The sequence below is a fragment of the Hemitrygon akajei genome, unplaced genomic scaffold (genome assembly GCF_048418815.1).
Source record: "Hemitrygon akajei unplaced genomic scaffold, sHemAka1.3 Scf000054, whole genome shotgun sequence".
NCBI lineage: Eukaryota > Metazoa > Chordata > Chondrichthyes > Myliobatiformes > Dasyatidae > Hemitrygon > Hemitrygon akajei.
The window spans coordinates 6186384-6209734 of record NW_027331940.1 but is presented as its reverse complement, the minus strand read 5'-3'; the positions used below and the strand labels follow the sequence as shown (position 1 = coordinate 6209734).

The following is a 23351-nucleotide window of genomic DNA, read 5'->3' as shown; positions in this document are numbered from 1 at the left end:
GATGTAACGCCTGCACATCACCATCCATACTGGTGCACCTCAAGGATATGTGCTTTGCCCACTGCCCTACTCTCTCTGCACCCATGGCTGTGCAGCTTGGCACAGCTCAAATGCCAGTGACAAATTTGCTAATGACACCACTATTGTTGGCAGATTTTCAGATGGCGAGAAGAAGGCAAACAGGAGCGAGATATATCACCTGGATGAGTGGCGTTGCAGCAACAAACGCACTCAATATCGGTAAGACCAATGGTCTAACTGCGGACTTCTGAACGGGTAAGACGAGGTCACACACACACAACAATCATCATTGATCGGTCAGCAGTGGAAAGAGTGAGCAACTTCATGTTCCTGTGTGTCAGCATCTCTGAGGATCTATCCAAGACCCAGCATATCAATGCAGTTACAAAGAATGCACGGCAGCCGTTATATTTCATTAGGAGTTTGATGAGATTTGGGATGTGAACAACGACTGCGGATTTCTACAGTTGTACCGTAAAAATTGTTCTAACTGTCTGCACATCGCTTCATATGATGGGGTGGGGGAAGTGGGGAAGCTACTGCACAAGATCGAAATACTCTCAGCAATGTTGTCAATTCAGTCAGCTCCATCACGGGCAGTAGCCTCCGTAGCATCCAGGACATCGTCATGGAGCGATGCCTCAAAACGGCGGCATCAGTCATTAGGGATCTGCTTCACCAAGGAGATGCCCTCTTCTCATTGGTATCACTAGGAAGGTGGTACAAGAGACTGAGGGCACACACTCAACTAGTCAGGAACCGCTTCCTTCCCTCTGTCATCCAATTTCTGAATTGACATGGAACCCATGAACCTACTTCACTGAATTCATTTTTGCAATAATTATTTAACTTTTAGTAACAGATATTTACTGTATGCAGTTTTTTCTCTACTATTATATATTGCATTGTAATGCTGCCACAAAGCCAACAACATTCACTATGTATGCCTGTGATATGACACATCCTCCTGATGACTCTTCGGGGATTAATTCCGATTGAGTCCATCGGGCTGAAGATCCACTTCCTGTGTTCTTCTCTGTTCCCCAATAACAAACTGTGCAGCTGGACGGCCAAAGATCACATCCTCATCCCTGGGACAATCACAGCCATCGTGAGCCAGTAATGCCGCTGCTCCACTTGTCAGTGATGGGAAACCATCTTTATCGTTTCACTTTCCAGAGAGCCGGACACTGGACACTGCCGATTTGGGACTGTGTTCACAGCGATATCCGAGGCTTTTTGAAACAGACTCGTTCCCACAGCCCTGAGAGGACACTTGCAGTGTGGATGGTCCTGCAGCAGCCCTGGGCTCATCAGATCCTAGACTCAGACAACGGGCAACAGCACAGTTCCACAAAGTCTCTACGCCCCCCCCCCCCTCATTTCCTTACTTTTATGGTTCGTTTCTCCCCAGAGCAGTGAAAGTATGATGTGCAAGAATGTTGTTGGACAGTTATCAGACTGGAACAACGTGACACTTACTGCTCTGGGAGAGAGAACAGTTAATTTACTGAATTAAAAATATATAGTTCAGTACAATGTAGGAAGACATTTGGCAGAGTCCCACCAGGGAGATCAGTCAAGAAGGTTTGGCATTCTGAATGAGGTGGTAAATTGGTTTGGACATTGGTTTTGCGGGAGAAGCCAGTAAGTGGTGGAAGATGGTTTGACTCTCTGACTGGAGACCAGTGACTCGTGGGGTGCAGTGGGGGTCGGTGCTAGGTTCATTGTTGCTTATCATCTCGGTCAACGTTCTGGATGATTTAATTACTGCAATAGTTGTTTTTTGTTCAACAGGAGGTTATTTGCCGTGGTCCGTACTTATTAACTTAGTTTACAGTAACTCTGTAGTCAGAGCTTTTCTTGTGCACAGACCAGCAAGAAATTGGCCACTCAGCCCATCGAGCCTGCTGCCCCACACTGTGAAATCATGATGTTCACTCTGCAATGCCGCCTGTCACCACACCACCCCCAATGTTTGTTATGTATCGAGACCTTGAACAGAATCAACGTCTTTTCTTTTAAAGGACGTTGAGGAAATCAGCTCGAAACACCAACAATAAACACAGTCATGAGAAAAACGACATGCATTCATCTGAAGTCACAGGTTTTGGAAACAGAAGCCGTGTTGACTAAACATCTTTTGGCACACTTGCTTTGGAATCTTAACCCCTGATTTGGGAACTATTTTTAACCTTGACATGAATTGTGGAGAATCTCAACCGTGCAGACAGGATAATACAAGAACACAAATACCTCGACCGACAGAAGGGACAAAATAGAGCGAGTAACTTCTTGCAACACACACAAAATGCCGGAAGAGCTCAGCAGGCCAGGCAGCATCTGGGAAAGGAGTCCTGCCGAAGGATTTCGGCCCGAAACGTTGACTGTTCACTCTTTCCCAAGATGCTGCCTGGCCTGCTGAGTTTCTCGAACATTTTGTGTGTGTTGCTCCAGCATCTACAGATGTTCTCTTGTTTGCGAATATCTTCTTGATCAGTAATCCAAAACATGGGAAACATGTCAACTGGAAGTAAAGATCAGAAATATCAAAATATCAGAAGCTGAACTGTTCTCACCTTAATTCACTAAGAACGTTCCGTCTCCTTGTGGGTATATTTTCAAGTCGTTTTCTTCTAGTTTTACACCAGACCATCAGACGAGAGTCATTTAGTAACTATGGGGGAGGGGCCGATGTTGCTGCTCTGTGAGACTCACAGTGCAATTTTCTGTGTCAAGCTGCTGCCTGTCTGCAGGGCAAATTTTGACACGCAGGCATTCCTCGGAGCAGGGAGCGGCTTCTCTGCTGAAAACGAACTAACTACTTCAACATTTCACGCTCACCTTCAAATGTGAACAAAGCTAATTTAACACTGTATTTAAATATTTCTGTAACAGGAAAAAACAATAAAACACCGATGATATAGAAAAGAAAGTTCACCAGTGTCTGCAATCTGAATGTCTACTTATTACAATTGCTATTAGACTTTGAGAGTTTCCAGTAGTTTATTTCACTTCAAACACCCAATATCTGTAGTTTTGATATATATATATATATTTGCGATTTAATTAAATGAATCGATCTGTGGCATAGTCCACGACGATGTTCCGAATGCCAATATCTTACAGTAGCTCTGTATTCTCAATAGTTTTTCCTGTGCATGTGAGTGAGTGTGTGTCAGGGAGGACGAAGAGGGAGAGAGACTCTTTCACAGCCCTGTGGGGATATTTCGCATATCACTGCAGAAAGGTTTTTCCACAGCGTCTCAGTAGAAACCAACTGGAGAATGTTTGTAGTTGAAGGTAATTGTTTCTTTTAATCCATTTGGTCAATAATTAATTTGTTAATTTGAAGATTTCAAAGTTCCCTTCTCCCACTGACTTCCCTCCCGAGCCCGACAAAAGCCAAACCCCATTGTAAACGCTCCCTGGTTCTGAAGAATCGGAGACAACACTTACTGTGATGTTGAAACCGGACGGAGTTCAGTGAGATGCTGGGTGAGCGGTGTGCTCACCATACAAAGAGATGTCAGTCTGAGCCGCTACACCCGAGGTTATTCGGTTATATAGTGTCTGTCGCTCATTACAAAACACTCGCTTTCCTTCCCGCTCTGTCCTCCCACTTGCCCCCCTCCCCGCTGCGCTCTTCTCCCACCCCCGTCCACATTTCCTCCCACCCTCTCCTTCCCCACCTACCCCGAGCTCTCTCCATCCCCCTCCCGCGCTCTACTCATCCCATGCTCAACTCCCCTTCCTCTTTCCCCACACCCTTCCCCGCTCTCTCATGCCTTCATCCCTCTCCATCTCTCCTTTTTCCTGCCCAGCTACCGCTCGTCTATCCCTGTCTAACAATGTAGACTGTCATCTGCATGGGAGAATGTTCAAGCATCAGAGGTGCAGAGGGAATCAGGTGTACTCGGGTCTGACTCCTGGAAGGTTAATTTATAGGTTGAGACTGTGATAAAGAATGCAAGTGCAATGTTGTCATTTATTTTAAGGGGAATAGAATATAAAAGCAAGTAGAAAATTCTGAGTCTTTATGAGACATTAATCAGGCCATATTTCAAGTGTCATCAACAGTTTTGGGCCCAATATCTCAGAAACCATGTGTTGTCGTTGTTGAGTGACCACAGGAGGTTCATGAGGATGATTCCAGCAATGAAGGGGTTCACATATGAGGAGCATGTGGCAGCTTTGGGTCTGTACTCACAGGAATTTAGAAAAATGCTGGGGAATCCAATTGACACCTACTGACTATTAAAAGGACTGGCTGGGGTGAATGTGGAAAGGATGGGTCCTGTGGTGAAGGTATCCAAATATGGGGGTTGCAGCCTTAAAATTGAGGGGCGACCGTTTAGAAAAGACTAAAGAAGGATTTGCTTTAGCCAGAGAGTAGTGAATCTGTCACAGACTGTAGTGGAGGACATTCCGTGGGTGTATTTAAGGCAAAAGTTGATTGTCTCCTGATCATTCAGAACATCAAAGGATATGGCAAGAAGGTAGATGTAGAGGGTTGAGTGGGATCGGGGATCAGCCATGATGGAATGCCGGAGCTGAATTGATAGGCTGAATTCTGCTCCTGTGTCTCATGGTCCGGTGACTGTCACAAACTGATTTTTTAAGGAATCATGAAAAGAATGTTTTAGAAACAAATATAGACAATTTGAGTCTGAAGGAAGAAATGATAAAATTCCAGAAACTCACAGCAAGCAGAGCATCAACTGTAATTGGTAACGTTATGGTTTCAAAATCATCGGTAGTGTTCTTTAGATAGATAGATAGATAGATAGATACTTTATTCATCACCATGGGGAAATTCAACTTTTTTCCAACGTCCCATACACTTGTTGTAGCAAAACTAATTACATACAATACTTAACTCAGTAAAAAAAAATATGATATGCATCTAAATCACTATCTCAAAAAGCATTAATAATAGTTTTTAAAAAGTTCTTAAGTCCTGGCGGTAGAATTGTAAAACCTAATGGCATTGGGGAGTATTGACCTCTTCATCCTGTCTGAGGAGCATTGCATCGATAGTAACCTGTCGCTGAAACTGCTTCTCTGTCTCTGGATGGTGCTATGTAGAGGATGTTCAGATTTTTCCATAATTGACCGTAGCCTACTCAGCGCCCTTCGCTCAGCTACCGATGTTAAACTCTCCAGTACTTTGCCCACGACAGAGCCCGCCTTCCTTACCAGCTTATTAAGACGTGAGGCGTCCCTCTTCTTAATGCTTCCTCCCCAACACGCCACCACAAAGAAGAGGGCGCTCTCCACAACTGACCTATAGAACATCTTCAGCATCTCACTACAGACATTGAATGACGCCAACCTTCTAAGGAAGTACAGTCGACTCTGTGCCTTCCTGCACAAGGCATCTGTGTTGGCAGTCCAGTCTAGCTTCTCGTCTAACTGTACTCCCAGATACTTGTAAGTCTTAACCTGCTCCACACATTCTCCATTAATGATCACTGGCTTCATATGAGGCCTAGATCTCCTAAAGTCCACCACCATCTCCTTGGTCTTGGTGATATTGAGACGCAGGTAGTTTGAGTTGCACCATATCACAAAGTCCTGTATCAGTTTCCTATACTCCTCCTCCTGTCCATTCCTGACACACCCCACTATGGCCGTGTCATCAGCGAACTTCTGCACATGGCAGGACTCCGAGTTATATTGGAAGTCTGATGTGTACAGGGTGAATAGGACCGGGGAGAGTACGGTTCCCTGCGGCGCTCCTGTGCTGCTGACCACCGTGTCAGACCTACAGTCTCCCAACCGCACATACTGATGTCTATCTGTCAAGTTGTCCACTATCCAATCCACCATGTGAGAGTCTACTCACATTTCACATTCAGCTTTCACATTCATTGACCCTCCCTGCAGCAGAAATAGTTAAGCAGACTAATAATGTGAATGTTTTCAAACCCAAATGAGAGGGAAACTTCAAACCAGTTGGATATGGTTTTAGCAGAATGGCCTAAAGTTCTGCTTTAAGAAGAACTGCCTGTAGTTCTGTGGAATGTGCAGGGCCAAACAGCTGCTTACACCAGACCCTGAGCTTGGAATCTCCCAGAAAAACAACCCGCACCTTTTCCCAGTACTCTTTCAACCTTATTTATTTCTCTTCTATAGATAGATGACCAAAACTGCAGTCAATTCTACAAATTCAAACTCAGCAATGTCTTATTCCTTTTATTCCACCGCACTCTTTAGTGCACCATTGTTTACTGTGTAAGACCTACACAGTGCAACACTTTGCACTTCCCTGCATCTGCAATTTTCAGCTCAGTACTTGCAGCTGCGCCAGAGCCCACTGTAACCTACGATAACTTGCCTCTCTGCCAACTACACCCCTGATCTTGCTGACATATGCAAATGTGCTTATCAAGTTAAACACATTATCATAGATGACAAACAGCAATGGCCCAACTACCATTTCCGTGGCTCTCCACCAGTCATAAACCCCCAATCAGGGAGACAATCATCTACTATCATTGTCAGCCTTCGCCCAAAGCTCCACTATCTACGCCAATTTACTTCCTTACGTTGAACGTGGAGCAAATAAATTTTCTTTACCAAACTCCCTCTCTGTCCCTTTCTCTCTAATCATATTCCCTCCCACTGTCTCCCCATTGTGTCCCATCATCTACCCCCGGTCTACCTACTCCACTGTCTCACCTTCATCTTAGTTGCTCCCTGTCCACCTCATAGACCTGTTATGAGTGATGAATAGACCTGAATGGCAATGGGGTACAGAGTTAACCATTCCCCTCCTGAGAAACACAAACTATTACTGTTGCTATGCTGACCATGAGAAAGAGAGACGGAAAAACAAGCAAGAACATTGACGACAGATAAGAGAGAGGGGGAAATTGCTGATTAACTATATTGTGACTCCTTTTTGAATTATTTACTGTTTCGCTGCAAGGACAATAGTTTGCTCATAAATAATCGTCAGTGGATTGAAGGAGTGGCCTTATCTGATGGACACAGTCATTCAGGAGTGATGGATAGCTGAGTCCCCGTTAGTAGGGATAAAAATACAGGTCTGGAGAGACACCCTCCAGACACACCAGTGGACACTGGTTGAGGGTTGGAACCCACAAGAAAGGTGGGGCTTCGAAGACCGAACCAGGAGGTCGGTCATTAAGGCAAACAGTGTTAACGCAGGGCCGGTGGGGACTTGTGTGTGTGTCCACTCATGTTAGAGTGACGAGTCCACCACAGAAGAACGGTCTAGCTGAAGGACGGAGAGGTCATAACTGAATGACCACACCGATACGACGGATTAAGAAAGCAAAGGAAGGTTTGCCTGACTGTAGCTGTTACATCTCGTTCTCTGTCTCTGATTACAATACAACAACTATAACTACATCAGCACTCATGAACTGAACTGAACTTTATACTTTTCTATGACAATTTATTGACCCCTAGACATCAATAGAGCTTGTTTATTATTGATTATTATTATTATTATTATTATTATTATTCCTACACTTTTAGGTTATTACTGCTAACTGGTTTTATATGTATATTTGCATTATTGATATGGTTTTGCTTATTTTTATTTATAAACACCTTTAGTATAGTACCACCAGACTCCAATGAATTCTTCTTTCTCTGCTGGTTAGACACCCATTTACGGGGTACATAACAGACCCTCGCCCTGACTTTTTCCCCTCTCCCTGCTCAACCCCTCTCTCTCTCCACCTCATTCTGCCCCTCACCTTTACCCTTACATCAACAATATTTTAAGGGTTATTGGCAATTTTGGGAAAGATGCACTTTTCATACACTGTGTCGTGTCTTTGTATTAAGGAATGTCACAGTTGGGAATGGCGTGGATCTTTTTTTTAAAGTATCGTGAAAAAAAAGTTTAAAAACAACTTCAGATAATGAGAGTTTGAAGTAAAAAAAAATAAATTCTGCAAACTCACAGCAAACAGGACAGTAACTGTAACTGGTAAGGTAGCTGGTTCAAGCCCATTGGCAGTGTCGTTTATGACATGTTACAGGTTCCTTGCAAACTATTAACAGTTTAGCACATTTGCATATGGAGAAATAGTTAAACAGAACACTGAAGTGACTTTGTTTATGTGATAGAGAGTGAAATGTCAAACCAGTTTGAATTGGTTTCAGCAGAAAGGCTGCTCCCTGTTCTGAGGAATATACAGGCAGCTGTTTAAACACAAACCCTGAGCTCCGATCCTCACACAAAAGCAACCTGCACCTTCCAAATCAATCAATGATATTGCCTCTTGCCTCTTCCTTTCCTGTTCCACTGAAGGGTCTCGGCCCGAAACGTTCTCGTTGTATTCAGTTCCATACATACTACCCGGACCTGCTGAGTTACTCCAGCATTTTGTTTTTCCCTGGTTACGAAATATCCGTGACAGGGAGCGTGTGGGCAGTTTAAACACATCCAGGCTGTTGAGTATTCTTGGAGAATTAAGGTGTGAATTATTCAAGTCTGATATTAATTTTGGATCTTTACTCAATCAAACTTTTGTCTGTGATCAAGGAGTCATGGTTAGAGAGTCATATCGAAACAGATCACAGTACAGGTACATTATCTGAGCCATTTAAACCACCTGTTCCCACCCACCTGCACAGTAGCCATATTCCCCCATCTGTGGCGACCCACTTCCTAGCGCACTCGAACCGGCTCACAAATCGGCGCGCGCCGGCACAAAGGCCAGTCCCAAAAGGGCGCCAGGTCTGCTTCACCAACAAAGGGAAAAGCCCACGCGGAACAGTGAGTACATGCCCCCTACAGCATCCGCGCCCGGGGAGGGCGGGATCAGGGAGGCTTTAAAGCGAGGCTGTGAGGTTCGAATAAAATCTTCTTCTTTAACTGCAGTTTACCGACTCCGTGTCGTTATTTCAGTGCTGCGTGTAGCACACCGCTACAATTGGTGACCCCGACGGTCCAAACGATATTTGGACCGGAGATGGACAACGCCGCCTCTGTTCATGCGGTTCCGTTGAAACTGCCAAGCTTCTGGACGCTGCGACCTCACCTATGGTTCCAGCAAGCAGAAGCCCAATTCCACGTTTGGCAGATAACCTCAGAGGACACCCGTTACTACTACGTGGTGAGCTCCCTCGACCAGGAGACAGCCGCCCAGGTTGAGGAGTTCATACAGTCGCCCCCGGAGGACGGCAAATACACGGACTTCAAAGCCCTGCTCATAAGGACTTCCGGACTCTCACGGCGCGAGCGGGCTGCCCGTTTACTGCACCTGGATGGTTTGGGAGACAGGCCTCCATCAGCTTTAATGAATGAGATGTTGTCTCTGGCCGACGGACACAAGCCCTGCCTCATGTTTGAGCAGGCATTCCTGGAGCAGCTGACCGAGGACATACGCCTGCTGCTGTCCGACGCGGATTTCAGCGGCCCCCGGAATGTGGCAGCCCGGGCGGACTTGCTGTGGAATGCCAAGAAGGTGAGTGGGGCGTCCATCGCACAGATCACCAGGCCACGCTCCCAGCAGCAAACCAGACCAGGCCCGGCCGCAGAGCCCGCTAAACCCAAAGGCCGGGGTGTGGAGCCCAACGAGCAATGGTGTTTCTACCACCAGCGGTGGGGCGCAGAAGCCCGCCGTTGTCGCCCGCCCTGCAAGTTCCGAGGAAACGCCAGGGCCAGCCGCCGCTGATGGCTACGGCGGCTGGCCAGGCCATCGGGATAGCCTCCTGTATGTGTGCGACAAGAGGTCGGGACGCCGTTTTTTGGTCGACACCGGTGCCGCGATCAGCGTCTTACCTCCGACGAGTTACGACACCCGCAGCAGGGCACCGGGTCCCCCCCGAGGGCCATGAACGGCAGCACAGTTAGGACCTACGGCACCCGTACGGTGCAGCTACAGTTCGGCTCCAGCCGGTTCATGTGGGACTTCACACTGGCCGCCGTAGCCCAACCGCTTCTGGGTGCGGACTTTTTGCGGGCTCACTGCCTGCTGGTCGACCTGCCGAGGCAGAGACTGGTCCACGCCGAGACCTTTCAGACGTTCTCCCTGGTGCAGCCCAGTTGCCAGCCCCTCACCTCGACTCCATCATGCTGTCCGACAACGACTTCACCAGGGTCCTGGCGGATTTCCCATCGGTTCTGAAATCGTGCTCGCATGTACCACTTCTGTTGGCAGCTCGTTCCACATTCTCTCGACCCTCTGATTGAAGACTTATCCACTCATGTCCCACTAAAACTTTTCATCTTTCACCCATGATGCATGATCTCTGGTTGTTGTTCCACCCAACTTCAGTGGAAAAGACCTGCTTGCATTTACCTATCTCCACCCATCTTCATGTTGCACTGCTCTATCAAGTCTCCTCTCAATTTTTAGCATTTCAAGGATTAAAGTCCAAAACTATCCTGTAGGTAGGTGACCAAAACTACACACAATACTCTAAATTCGGACTCACCGATGTCATATACAACATCAAAATAGCATCCCATCTCCTGTAGTCAATAATTTAATTGATGAAGGTCACTATGCCAAAAGCATTTATTAACCACCCTATCTACCTGTGACACTGCTTTCAATGAATTATGGACCTCTATTCCCAGATCCTTTTGTTCCACCGCAACGTTAGTGCTCTACTGTTTACTGTGTAAGACCTACCATAGCACAACACTTCGCACTTGCCTGCATTAAATTCCTTCTGCCATTTTCAGCTCAGTATTTCCAGCTGTTCCAGATCCCTGTAACCTATGATAGATTATTTGCCTCTCTGTCAACTACACCCCTAATCTTGGTGTCACATGTAAATGTGCTTATCAAGTTAAAAACATTACCATCCCAATCATTAATATAGATGACAAACAGCAGCGGACCCAACGATTAATGGAGACAATCATCTACCATCACAGTCCACCTTCTGATGGAGACAATCATCTACCATCACAGTCCACCTTCTAATGGAGACAATCATCTACCATCACAGTCCACCTTCTAATGGAGACAATCATCTACCATCACAGTCCACCTTCTGATGGAGACAATCATCTACCATCACAGTCCACCTTCTGATGGAGACAATCATCTACCATCACAGTCCACCTTCTAATGGAGACAATCATCTACCATCACAGTCCACCTTCTAATGGAGACAATCATCTACCATCACAGTCCACCTTCTGATGGAGACAATCATCTACCATCACAGTCCAACTTCTGATGAAGACAATCATCTACCATCACAGTCCACCTTCTGATGGAGACAATCATCTACCATCACAGTCCACCTTCTGATGGAGACAATCATCTACCATCACAGTCCACCTTCTAATGGAGACAATCATCTACCATCACAGTCCACCTTCTGATGGAGACAATCATCTACCATCACAGTCCACCTTCTGATGGAGACAATCATCTACCATCACAGTCCACCTTCTAATGGAGACAATCATCTACCATCACAGTCCACCTTCTGATGGAGACAATCATCTACCATCACAGTCCAACTTCTGATGGAGACAATCATCTACCATCACAGTCCACCTTCTCCCAAAATGCCATTGTCTACTCCAATTTACTTCCTTTCGTTGAACGTGATGCAAATGAATTTTCTTGACCAACCTCCCACGCAGGATTATTAAATGCTTGCAAAAGACCATGTAAACAACATTCGCTTCATTGCCTTTATCTACTTTCCTGGTAACATACCCCATAACCTCATCAAAAAAAAAATTGTGTGTGTTGCCAGGAGTAAACAAAGTCATGCTGACTGTTCCAAGTCAGTCTTGTCTTTACAAATACTTATATATGCAGTGCTTCTAATACTGATGTCAGAAGCACTGGTCTATAGTTTGCTGGTTTATTTTTTTAAGCCTTTCTTCAACAGCAGGTCTATATAACCCATGTCAGTATGGGGAGAGGGATTTTACACCATATTCCATGTACAACCTCAACAAAACGCTAGTAATTGTTAATGTCATTTCACTCTTATACCCAATAACTCTTAAAATAAATACAATGTACCTTTCACCTCCCTCTCTAACCACTGCACTTAAACCCTCCATTTTAACACACCCAGGATTTCAGTTTCTGCTACAGAAGTGGGTGATCTCCCATTTGCCACACTGGGCTCCAGTGACCTGTTGTTCCCACTCACTCCTTTTGCCTCCATTACCCCAAAACCTCTCAAACAAGAGACACAGAACATAGAACAGTACAGCACAGTGCTCAGTCTATTCAATTAATGAAATGGCCAACTACACTAATCTCATCTGCCAGAACAATGTCCATACCCTTCCATTTTCCTCACATTCATGTGCTGATCTAAATATCTCTTAAAAGTCCCAATGTATCTGCCACTACCATCACCCCAGGCAGCACAGACTGGACAGAGGTTGAACAAGATGATTGATATATATCATTGAGGTGGTGGGATACAGACTGCACAGAGATTGAACAAGATGGTTGATATATATCATTGAGGTGATGGGGTACAGACTGGACAGAGATTGAACAAGATGGTTGATATATATCATTGAGGTGGTGGGATACAGGCTGGACAGAGGTTGAACAAGATGTTGATATATATCATTGAGGTGGTGGGATACAGACTGGACAGAGGTTGAACAAGATGGTTGATATATATCATTGAGGTGGTGGGATACAGGCTGGACAGAGGTTGAACAAGATGTTGATATATATCATTGAGGTGGTGGGATACAGACTGGACAGAGGTTGAACAAGATGGTTGATATATATCATTGAGGTGGTGGGATACAGGCTGGACAGAGGTTGAACAAGATGTTGATATATATCATTGAGGTGGTGGGATACAGGCTGGACAGAGGTTGAACAAGATGGGTGGGGAATGAGCAGATGGAATCAGCTGGGAGAACGGATCAAGGACGATCACTGATTGTCCTCAGGAGGAGGGGTTGGTCAACAGCCCGCCCCCTACATTTCTAATGAGCAGCACTGTTTATTGTTCTTGTGTTAAAATGCCTTTGTGGGATTATGATGGGATGTTCCAGTTCATTTATTGTTACCTTTTAGCTTGGATTATACAGTTACTTGCTTGTGTATTTCTGGGTCACACTAACTGTAACCGGGGTGTGTGATGGTCACCTCCCGTCTGTATGAGACTGGTTGGGTTGTGCTGGTCGGTCTATTTTGTGTTTATCACGGTAAAACTGTTATTGGGTTTAATGAGCTGCCTCATCTGTCATTATGGACCAAATGCTCACCACAATACTACTGTATAAAAGATCTGAAAATAACAAAGCTAGAACAAACCATAAGAACTTTGGAATATACGCTTTGCCCATCAGCAAATTTTATCAATGCATCATAAAAATGCATCACAAACCATAAGTCACATTGGTATGGCGACTGCTTTGCCCATGGCTGCAAGGAACTGCAGAGTTACGGACACAGATCAGCTCACCACAGAAACCAGTCTTCCCTACGTGAACTCCTTCTGGACTTCCCGCTCTCTCGGTAAAATCAAAGATCCCCACAACCTGGGCATTCCCTTTTCTCACCTACCCCCATTAGGGAGAAGATACATATCACCAGGCTTAAAAGCGGCTTATCTGAAGTGAAAACGTTTTTGAGAAGTTCCAGGAAGCGAGGCGAAGTCGACAGTTCTGGAAGTTAACGGGACTCATTGGCCAATATTAGATTTCTCCAACAAATCCACGTCAGCACAAAACGGTCACTTGGACTCCGCCGGCCAAAAACCACTGCATTCTGCAGACTGTGAGCATGCGCAATGCGATTTTCACATCGACAGAGCCGGGGCGGGGCCTCGGGAAAAACCTGCAGCCTGCAGATCTGCAGCAGAATAAGAGCGGAAAACAGGATACCGTGACCGGTGGGCGGGTCTCCCCGACAATAAACCGGCTCCATAGGACATAGGAGCAGAATTAGGCCGTTTGGCCCATCGAGTCTACTCCGTCATTGCGGCCTTGGAAACGAACCTGCAGATGCTGCAGCCCTGAGATACAACGGGATCACATGACTGGTGGACGGTCTCCCACGTGACTCGGTGACTCCACTCCTCGCCCCTCACACGCTGCCCGACCACCCCCCCCCCACCGCATTTCAAACATTATCTCATAATTACACTGGATATATTTTAAAATTTTCCTCTGCATCTTCCCCTTCCCCATCCCTCCACCCCCCGGGTCACAGTTACGGGTTTGAATCCCATCCCGGTCCGGCACACATTTTAGACCCAAACCAGAATTGTGCAGGTTTTATTTAAATCAGTCTATGTTTCTATTCACATTTCCCCGGCCTCACTGAACAGGAACACTGAAACATCAAGCGAGAAGCAACAGGAGGAGGCCATTCAGCCACTCCAACCATCAACAAGATGGCGGCTGCTCTCCCATCTCAGCCACATGTTTCTGCCCGATCCTCATTTCCTCGATCCCTTCGGTCTCCACACATCTGCCGGCTTCTGTTTTATGTGAGGACGATCACCGAGTCTTCACCGCCCTCTGTGGTAGGGATTTACAGAAATTCACCACCCTCAGAGTGGAGACATTTCCCCTCATCTCAGTCCCGGACAGTCCACCCCCTTTTCCAGAGACTGGGATCCCTGTTCAACCGGTAATGATGTTGTGCATTTCAATGTGTTCACCTCTCAGTCCTCGATTCTCTAAATGAAAGGGCTATCACATTTGATCTTTCTTCATATGATGACCTCACCACTCCAGGGATCAGTCTGGTGAATCTTTGTTGCACTCTCTACAACAAATACTCTCTCACCTCTTTGTTAATCCTCCATGGAATTCCACCTTCCACCTTCCCACCTCCCCCTCACCTGGATCCACCCCTCACCTCTTTTCTCGGACTATTTCCCGTCCACTCTCAGGCCAGAGGGAGGGTCTCAGCCCGAAATGTTGACGGTCCATTTCCCTCCACAGATGCTGCCCGACCCACTGAGTTCCTCCGGCAGTTTGTTCTTTGGTCTATATAGCCCGTGTTAGTATTGGGGTGGGGCAGGACTTTACACCATATTCCAGGTACAATCTCAACAAAGTCCAAATAATCGTTAAAGTCATTTTCATTCTTATACCTGATAACTCTTACAATAAATACAATGTACTTTCTACCTCCCTCCCTAGCCACTGCACCTCAGTCCCTCATTACTTAACGCACAGATGGTGCAGAAGAGGTTTACCAGGATATTGCCTGGATTAGAGGGCATGAGCTATAATGAGAGGTTGGACAAACTTGGATTGTTTTCTCTGGAGCCCTGCAGGCTGGGGTGAGACGATGGAGGTGTATAACATTATGAGAGGCAGAGATAGAGAAGGCAGACAATATTTTTTATCCTGTTTAGACATGTCTAATAGAAGAGGCCATGTATTTAAAGTGAGGGGGAGTAGTTTGAAAGGAGATGTGAGGGGCAAGTGTTATTACCAGAGAGAGTGGCGGGTTGCTAGGATGTGTTGCCCGGGGTGCTGGTTCTGGCAGACGCAGCGGTGACTTTTAAGAGATATTTAAATCAGCACATGAGTGTGAGGGACGTGTGGACATTGTGTTGACAGAAGGGATTAGTTAGCCATTTGACTCCTAATTTAATTAGCTGAGCAAAACGTTTTGGGCCGAAGGGCCTGTTCTGGTACTGTACTGTTCAATGTTCTGCGTCTCTTGTCAAGAGGTTTCAGGGAAACTGAGGTAAAAGGAGTGAGTTGGAGAAACAGGTCAGCTGGAGCCCAATGTGGGAACTGTGAGATCACCCACTTCTGTAGCAGAAACAAATATTGAATTTATTGCCAAGTGCACAATATGGAAAGGTACAGGGACGGAGAAACACTGACTTGTAGCAGCATCACAGGCAAGTACATTCAGATGACAAATTATACAATTCTGCGCCATTATCAATATAGAAATACAAGTTTATGTCATTAACAATATACAAATATATGTTGTGTCAATAATCATAAATATAGATTTTCTGTCATTAACAATGTACAAATATACATTTTTTTCAAGAGCAGTCTTGAAAATGTTAAACTTGTTCCCTCAGCCAAGTTGTTGACACAGTTTGGAAACAACTGGGCTCCAAGCACCGGTCCCTACAACACCCACTGGAACATCATGCAGACCCAAGAAGGGTCTGGTTATTCATTCTCTTTTAACACCAAGACACCAGAAACAGGAGCAGGCCACTCAGCCCGTTCAGTGCATTCTGTCATTCAATAAGACTCAAGACCAGTTCATTCTTGCCCCCCAACACGACTCCAATCCACTTTGCCCGGACCATCGGCCACACTTGCAGATCAACAGTATGCCGGTGTTTGCCTCCCAATGTGGTGAATCCTTCTGCTCGCCTCTGTATCCTGTCCGACCCCTCTCACACCATCTTCATCCTTTCAATAATATACCCCCCTTACCCACTGTCAATGGGCTCCTTCCCCATCCTGCTCCTTGATCCCCCAAACAACCTCTCAGACTCACATCCCTCTCACACCATCTTCACCCCCTTCCCCACTGCCAATGGGCTCCTTCCTCAGAGACAAAAAACCTCTCAGACTCACCCCCCTCTCACACCATCTTCACCCCCTTCCCCACTGTCAATGGGCTCCTTCCCCAGAGACAAACAACCTCTCACTCACACCCCTCTCACACCATCTTCACCCCCTTCCCCACTGTCAATGGGCTCCTTCCCCATCCTGCTCCTTGACACAAACAACCTCTCAGACTCACCCCCTCTCACACCATCTTTATCATCTCAGTAAAATCCCTCACCCTCGTCATTCTGCCAGATCACTCACTCTGCGAGTAGCCTGCATCAAACCAATGGGCCGAGCGGTCTCCTCCTCTCTGTCAGCAATACATTATAATCCGGCCACAGAAGTCACTTCACGAACACACCTAACTTCACGTGGAGGGAAATGTAATTAAATAAAATGGCTGGACATTTACTTTGAGATTTGATCTGTTTTGAATGGGAGTTTGAGGACGGGAGCGGAAGTCGGTGCCAGCAGGGGTAACGCCCTCTCGGCAGGTCCATCTCCGTTATTGGGTGTAAGCAGTGATTGACATCACTTCTCACCAATGTGAAGAGGGTAACGCCTCTGTTGACTGTCGGGTGGGGTGGGTGGGTCAGGTAGCTGTTACCTTAGCCGGTAAAATTCAACCGTCTCAGCACCAGTGTGACGTAAGGAAGTGCACACGTGACGTCAGATCCTAGTGTGGGGGAACTCACACGTGAGGTCAGGCATGAGGGGACGCAGAGTGATATCAAATCCCAGTGTGGGGAACACATACCTGACATCAGGCATGAGGGGGCGCAGAGTGACGTCACATATGGGTGAGAAGTTGTTTTCAAAAGATGTTCAATTGACATTTTTAATGATTTCATGAGAACAATGAAGGAAACTTAACATATTTCATCACTGAATCAGGAGAGTCCCCTGCTATGTGCCCGGCTTTCCCATGTTGTTGAAGGAGTGGGCATTGGCCTTTTTCTCGAACTGGGTCACAAAACCCAAATGTTTCTGGAGAGGACTTTCCAGGGTGATCTGGTTTGGATTGGGCCAGTCATTGCAGGATCCTGTTTGTTTACTGATTTCATAAACAATGGTTTTACTGATGTAAAATGGATTTGACAGCAGTGTAAACACAGATTTATATCAGTTAACAGAAGACCTCTCATCACTGCAGTCTATGTCTCCTGACAAACTAAACACTGACAACGTGGACCACAGATACCCCTTCCTCTAAGTCAGTGTATCAATCAAACAGCTGATCGCTGAGATACACTATATTTGCTGGTCAGTGAAGTTTGCCCAGATTTGGTTGGATGGAGTTGATGTGGAGTTCAGGGGTGTGAAATTGAAAGGACAGGTCAGTCAAACCCTCTGTGTTGTCCATTCGCCCTCCAGTGGTGCCATAGGGACGTTCTGCAAAGTGCAGCACAGTTCCGAATCCAGCTGATGCCGGTAGGTCTCCTGTTTAGGCGACGGTGAGGAAGGGGCTGATCACAGGTTTGTGTAAATCGAGCGTCGGCTGCAGTGGAAGTGGGCTGCGACCGAGCCGGATGGCTGGACAGTCCAGGCTGTCTGGTCTTGAAGATCTGGTTTTAGTTTCATGTCTGAGCCGAGACTGTGGGATCAATTAGTTGTGGTTCCCCTCGCTGGGAGGGAGGATGTGGGTGATGTGGATCAGTCTACGTGTGGGGGTGTGGGGTAAATGGGGAAAGGGTATGGGGCCACTGGCGGGGAGAAAGGAGGTTGGGAATGTGGGTTATCAGAAGCAGCGTGACCCAGTAGGACAAGACCCAGGATAAATTAAGTCATAAACAAGGGAGGAGTTCCCATAAACAAGGGAATCAGACAGGATACGTGACCTTTCAGGAAGCAACAATTCCCTTTTCACTTTAACTATTGACTAATCTTCCTGAACATTGTGTTTGCTACAGAGCCCCAGAGTCTGGGAACAGCTGAATAGCAGGAATTAGAGGGTGATGGTGAGAGGCTGTTTATTGGACTCGAGGCCAGTGCCTAGTGATGTTCCCCATGGTTACACCTATTGTTACTTGTCATCTATATCAATCATTTGGTTGGGAATATATAGGGTATAGGTCGTAAGTTTGAACATGGAACATAGAAACCAACAGCATACTACTGGCCCTTTGGCCCACAACGTTCTGCCGACCATGTAACCTACTCTAGAAACTGTCTAGAATTACCCAACTGCACAGACCTATTTTTCTGAGCTCCATTTACCTATCTAAAAGTCTATTTACCTATTTAGCTCCATTTACCTATCTAAAACCCTATTTTATCCACCTCCACAGGCGTCGCCAGCAATGCATTCCACACCCACCACTCTGTGTGGAAAAACTCACCTGACATCCCCCCTCTACCTACCTCCAACACCTTAAAACTATACCCCCTCATATCAGTCATTTCAGCCCTGGGGGAAAAAAAGCCTCTGGCTATCCACATGATCAATGCCTCTCATCATTTTATACTCCTCTATCAGGTCACCCCTCATTCTCCGTCACTCCAAGTAGAAAAGGTCAAGCAAGTTTGCAGCAAGTAAGTTCAAAGAATTACTTGTTTTTAAAGATATTAAGTATAAACTCTCCCCTTTGTCTACCTCTCCCCACTCAGAAGTGACCAAAAGCTTTTTCACAAGATGCAAGATATTGAAATGAGCAAACACTGAGGGAATGTGAGTGACTTTAAAGAGCTGGGATACTGACAGCACATTACCAGACCTGGACTGATTGTAACTGGTCTGACAGAGGCATAACTGGTACTTCTGGGCACTTTCACTCTCATCCCAACTATTTCCTACCTTCCTTTGTGCAGGTATGTAATGTCTAAAGGACCAGTGTTTGGGTAAATGAGACTCACGAGACTTTCTCCTGACTGAATCACTGGAAACTCTGAGTCAGATGGGTTCTCTCCAGTTGGTGCTCTCAGTCCTCGGGCAGGTTAACTTGCTGCTGTCCCCTCGTCTTCGCTCGTGGTTTGCTTCCATTTTGGGCATTTCTTCCAATACATCTCTCACCTCAGGTCTAACTTTAACACAACGGGTTCGACGGACTCGGAGTCCGCTGCGGTCGGGGCGCTTTCACTGTGTGCTGCGTCTGCGAGGCTGGGTCTGACGGAGCTTTCATTGTCCACAGGCGCCTTGGAAGTCCATAGCGGGAGTAATCCCTTTTGTGTCATGGTTTCTTTCAAAATTAGAATCTTTTAACATCTTTGGACTATTTTTTTACTGTGCCCATGGTTTTTTTAAAATCAATTATGGTATTGGCTGCACTGTTGTAACTATACGTTAACTGTAACTATATGTAACTATGTTCTTTTGTGTAGGTCTTGTAGCTTTAGTTTTTGGTTTGTTGGGTGGTAGAGCTGGTCTCTTGACTTGGTGTGTCTGGGTAGTCTTGCTTTGTCTGGTGGGTTTGGAGCTCCTTTCCGGGGAAACACATTAAGATCGTAGCGCCTTCCGGTTCACAGTCCGGTCCATGTTCCTTATTCCAGGTTTTCCCCAGTTTCTGTTGAGGAAACTGATTCTTGTTTGGGCTGGATTGTTCTTGTCCATACCCCTTGTCTGTATCTCTTCCCTTCACCTTCCTCCTGCAGCCTGCGTCGCCTGGAGCCTTGCCTTGCCTTGAGCCTTGCCTTCACCGCTGTCAAGTTCAACCACCGGTGCAAGATAAGGAACAGTCTTTCATTGTTTTCAAGTGGAGTTCCAAGGGTTTGCCCACCCCTGATGTAACACTCACTGTTCTATAATCCCCAGGATTAAACCCATTGGGTTTATTGATGTCGCACAGAGCGACTGAGCAGAACCCAAGTGCAGGACACCGGCATGGAGATTGAGTTGGGGATGCGGGCGCAGGCGTGAACGTTGAACAGTAAACTGGAGGAATCTTGACACGGAGCTCTGACATGGAGTCTTGACACGGTGACAGGGTTTTCATGGAATATCTTGAGACTGGAGTTGAACTTAGAACAAACAGTTCTAAGCAGTCGAGAAACAAAGTATCACATGGGAATAGACCAACAAACTGGCAACCTGTGATCGCGTCGCCATCGGATTAATTTCACAGTCTCTGATGAAAACCAGGTGTATGGTAATTGAGTAAACTAGCAGCAATGGAGATCTAATGACTGAAATAGATAGATAGATAGATAGATAGATAGATAGATAGATAGATAGATAGATAGATAGATAGATAGATAGATAGATAGATAGATAGATAGATAGATAGATAGATAGATACTTTATTCATCCCCATGGGGAAATTCAACTTTTTTTCCAATGTCCCATACACTTGTTGTAGCAAAACTAATTACATACAATACTTAACTCAGTAAAGAATATGATATGCATCTAAATCACTATCTCAAAAAGCATTAATAATAGCTTTTAAAAAAAGTTCTTAAGTCCTGGCGGTAGAATTGAAAAGCCTAATGGCATTGGGGAGTATTGACCTTTTCATCCTGTCTGAGGAGCATTGCATCGATAGTAACCTGTCGCTGAAACTGCTTCTCTGTCTCTGGATGGTGCTATGTAGAGGATGTTCAGAGTTATCCATAATTGACCGTAGCCTACTCAGCGCCCTTCGCTCAGCTACCGATGTTAAACTCTCCAGTACTTTGCCCACGATAGAGCCCGCCTTCCTTACCAGCTTATTAAGACGTGAGGCGTCCCTCTTCTTAATGCTTCCTCCCCAACACGCCACCACAAAAATTAGGGCATAATTAGGGAGAAAGGAGCGTTAAAGGGGAACAGCCAACCGGAACCATGACAATTGAATTATGGAACAACATTTGACAGCCTCCAATCATGTATTACTATCCCTGTGGTCAGAGAGGATACAATCATCATTGTCAATGCCCCGTAACCTCCGCCCTCACTTCCTGTAGTAATGTTGTGTATATTGGTAGATTGAACATCTCTTTCTTAATATTGCCATGCTGCTATGCTATCATCACAATCACTGTCCATCTCATTGGTAACTGAAGCAAAGCATTCATTAAGCACCTCACCTATCACCGCATCCTCCAGGCACGTTTCCACCTTTGTCCCTGAGTAGTCCTAGTTCTACTCTCAATCTATTCACCCTCCTCTTCCTCACCCACATGTAGAATGCCTTTGGTTTTCCTTCGTCCTACTTCCCAAGGACTTCTCAAGTTGCCTTCGACCTCCAAGTCGCTTCTTAAGTTCTTTCCAGGGTACCATATAATTCTCTAAAGCCTCGCTTGAATGTTACTTATGTTACTTACTGTACCTAAATAATGCTTCCTTTTCCCTTTTGCTTAAATGTTCTCATCCCTTGTGAACCACGGTTCGTTTATATAAACATTCTTTCACTGTGTGTGGAACAAATCTACCCCGAACCGCATTCAAGTGTTCCTGAAACAAACTTCACAGTTCCATCTGGCATTTCCCTTTGAGAATGTTTTCCCAATTTACACCCCCACAAGATGCATCGAATACCATTGTAACTATCCATCCATTGGTTAAATACTGCCTCGTATCGTCTGCTATTATCCCTGTCCATGACCATGATAAACGTTGGGGTGTTGTGGTCTCTATCTCAAAAAGGTCACCCATCGTGACATCTGTCACCTGACCAGCATCATTGCCTCATACTAGATACAGTGTGGCAAATCCTCCAGTTAGCCCATCCACATACCATGTCAAGAATCCTTCCTGGACACACAACACATTCTGCCCCATTGACACATTTTGGAACAAGGAGGTGGGATCAACATCAGGAAAGTTGAGATCAATAATGATAATAACCTTGTTGTTTTTGCACCTTTCCCAAAACTGCCAAGTTATCTGCTCTCATTATCCCAGTGGCTTTGGGGGAGGCCTATAGAATACTTCCAGAATGATAGCCCCCTTCCCTTTTCTGATTTCCACCCACATTGATGTCCTCTGTTTATGTAACTGTCATATGATTCCTAATTAGTAAAGACAATTCTCCGCTTTTCACCCCCTCCCCCCCCCCCATATGTATTATGAGACAAGTAAAACCTAGAGCATCAAACACCAATCCTGCCCTTGTAACAGTCCGGTCTGTGTAATGGTGATAACATGTACCATCCATGTTCTAAGTTCATCGTATTCTTAATACATATTGTATTGAATTAAAGACATTTCCAACTGACTACATGACGTCCTGTCCACAACCGATCCTTCCACAGTCTCTGTGAACTTCGCATCTACCTTTATATCAACTCTTCGATCATCTGACCAAACACTCTGGTTCCTATCCCGCAACGACTGAGTTTAAACTAACCCCGGCAGCTCCAGCAGTCCTGGCTGCAGGGACATTTATTCATCTCAAGTACAGATATAACCCGTGCCTTTGGTACAGGGCCAAATGGGAACATAACTTCATTATAAAACCTAAATATGCTTAATCACAGGTTCGTAGGTTCTGACAATTTATTAGTAGAAAAGCACTTGATGGCGACAGGGTATATAAATGTAAATTATTGGTTGGCATTTGCTAGTTAAGACTGAAATGTGATGCTGGGACATTTGGCTTCAAAAGGGTTTGCGGAGGCTTGTGCGACAACATACTCGAGGGCGAGTATATCGTTGCAGATTGCAATAGACAGAGGAGTCAATGACATGTTGCTGTAGTTCACGGTAATTCCACATTTCTGCGATCACTAGAGCAGGAGAAAACTGCGGCCTCTTATAAAGGGATGAAATTCTCAATGCATTTTGAGATTATTGTGACCTAACACAGCCAAGCAATGAAACAGCAGAACTGATAAGGGTTTGAAATGAGCAAACTATATGAGGGAATGTGCGTGGCTTCTCAGAGTAATTAGCAAATCTGCAGTGAGTGCAAATGGGTCTGAC

General features: G+C 45.6%; 2 protein-coding genes across 3 annotated transcripts in view; both read right to left on the bottom strand.

Moving 5' to 3' along the window:
* Nucleotides 1–23351, bottom strand: part of LOC140721392 (uncharacterized) — a 1266977-nt gene that overhangs the window by 418711 nt on the left and 824915 nt on the right. The gene's annotated exons all lie outside the window — the stretch shown is intronic.
* Nucleotides 1–23351, bottom strand: part of LOC140721387 (NACHT, LRR and PYD domains-containing protein 12-like) — a 469945-nt gene that overhangs the window by 435674 nt on the left and 10920 nt on the right. The gene's annotated exons all lie outside the window — the stretch shown is intronic.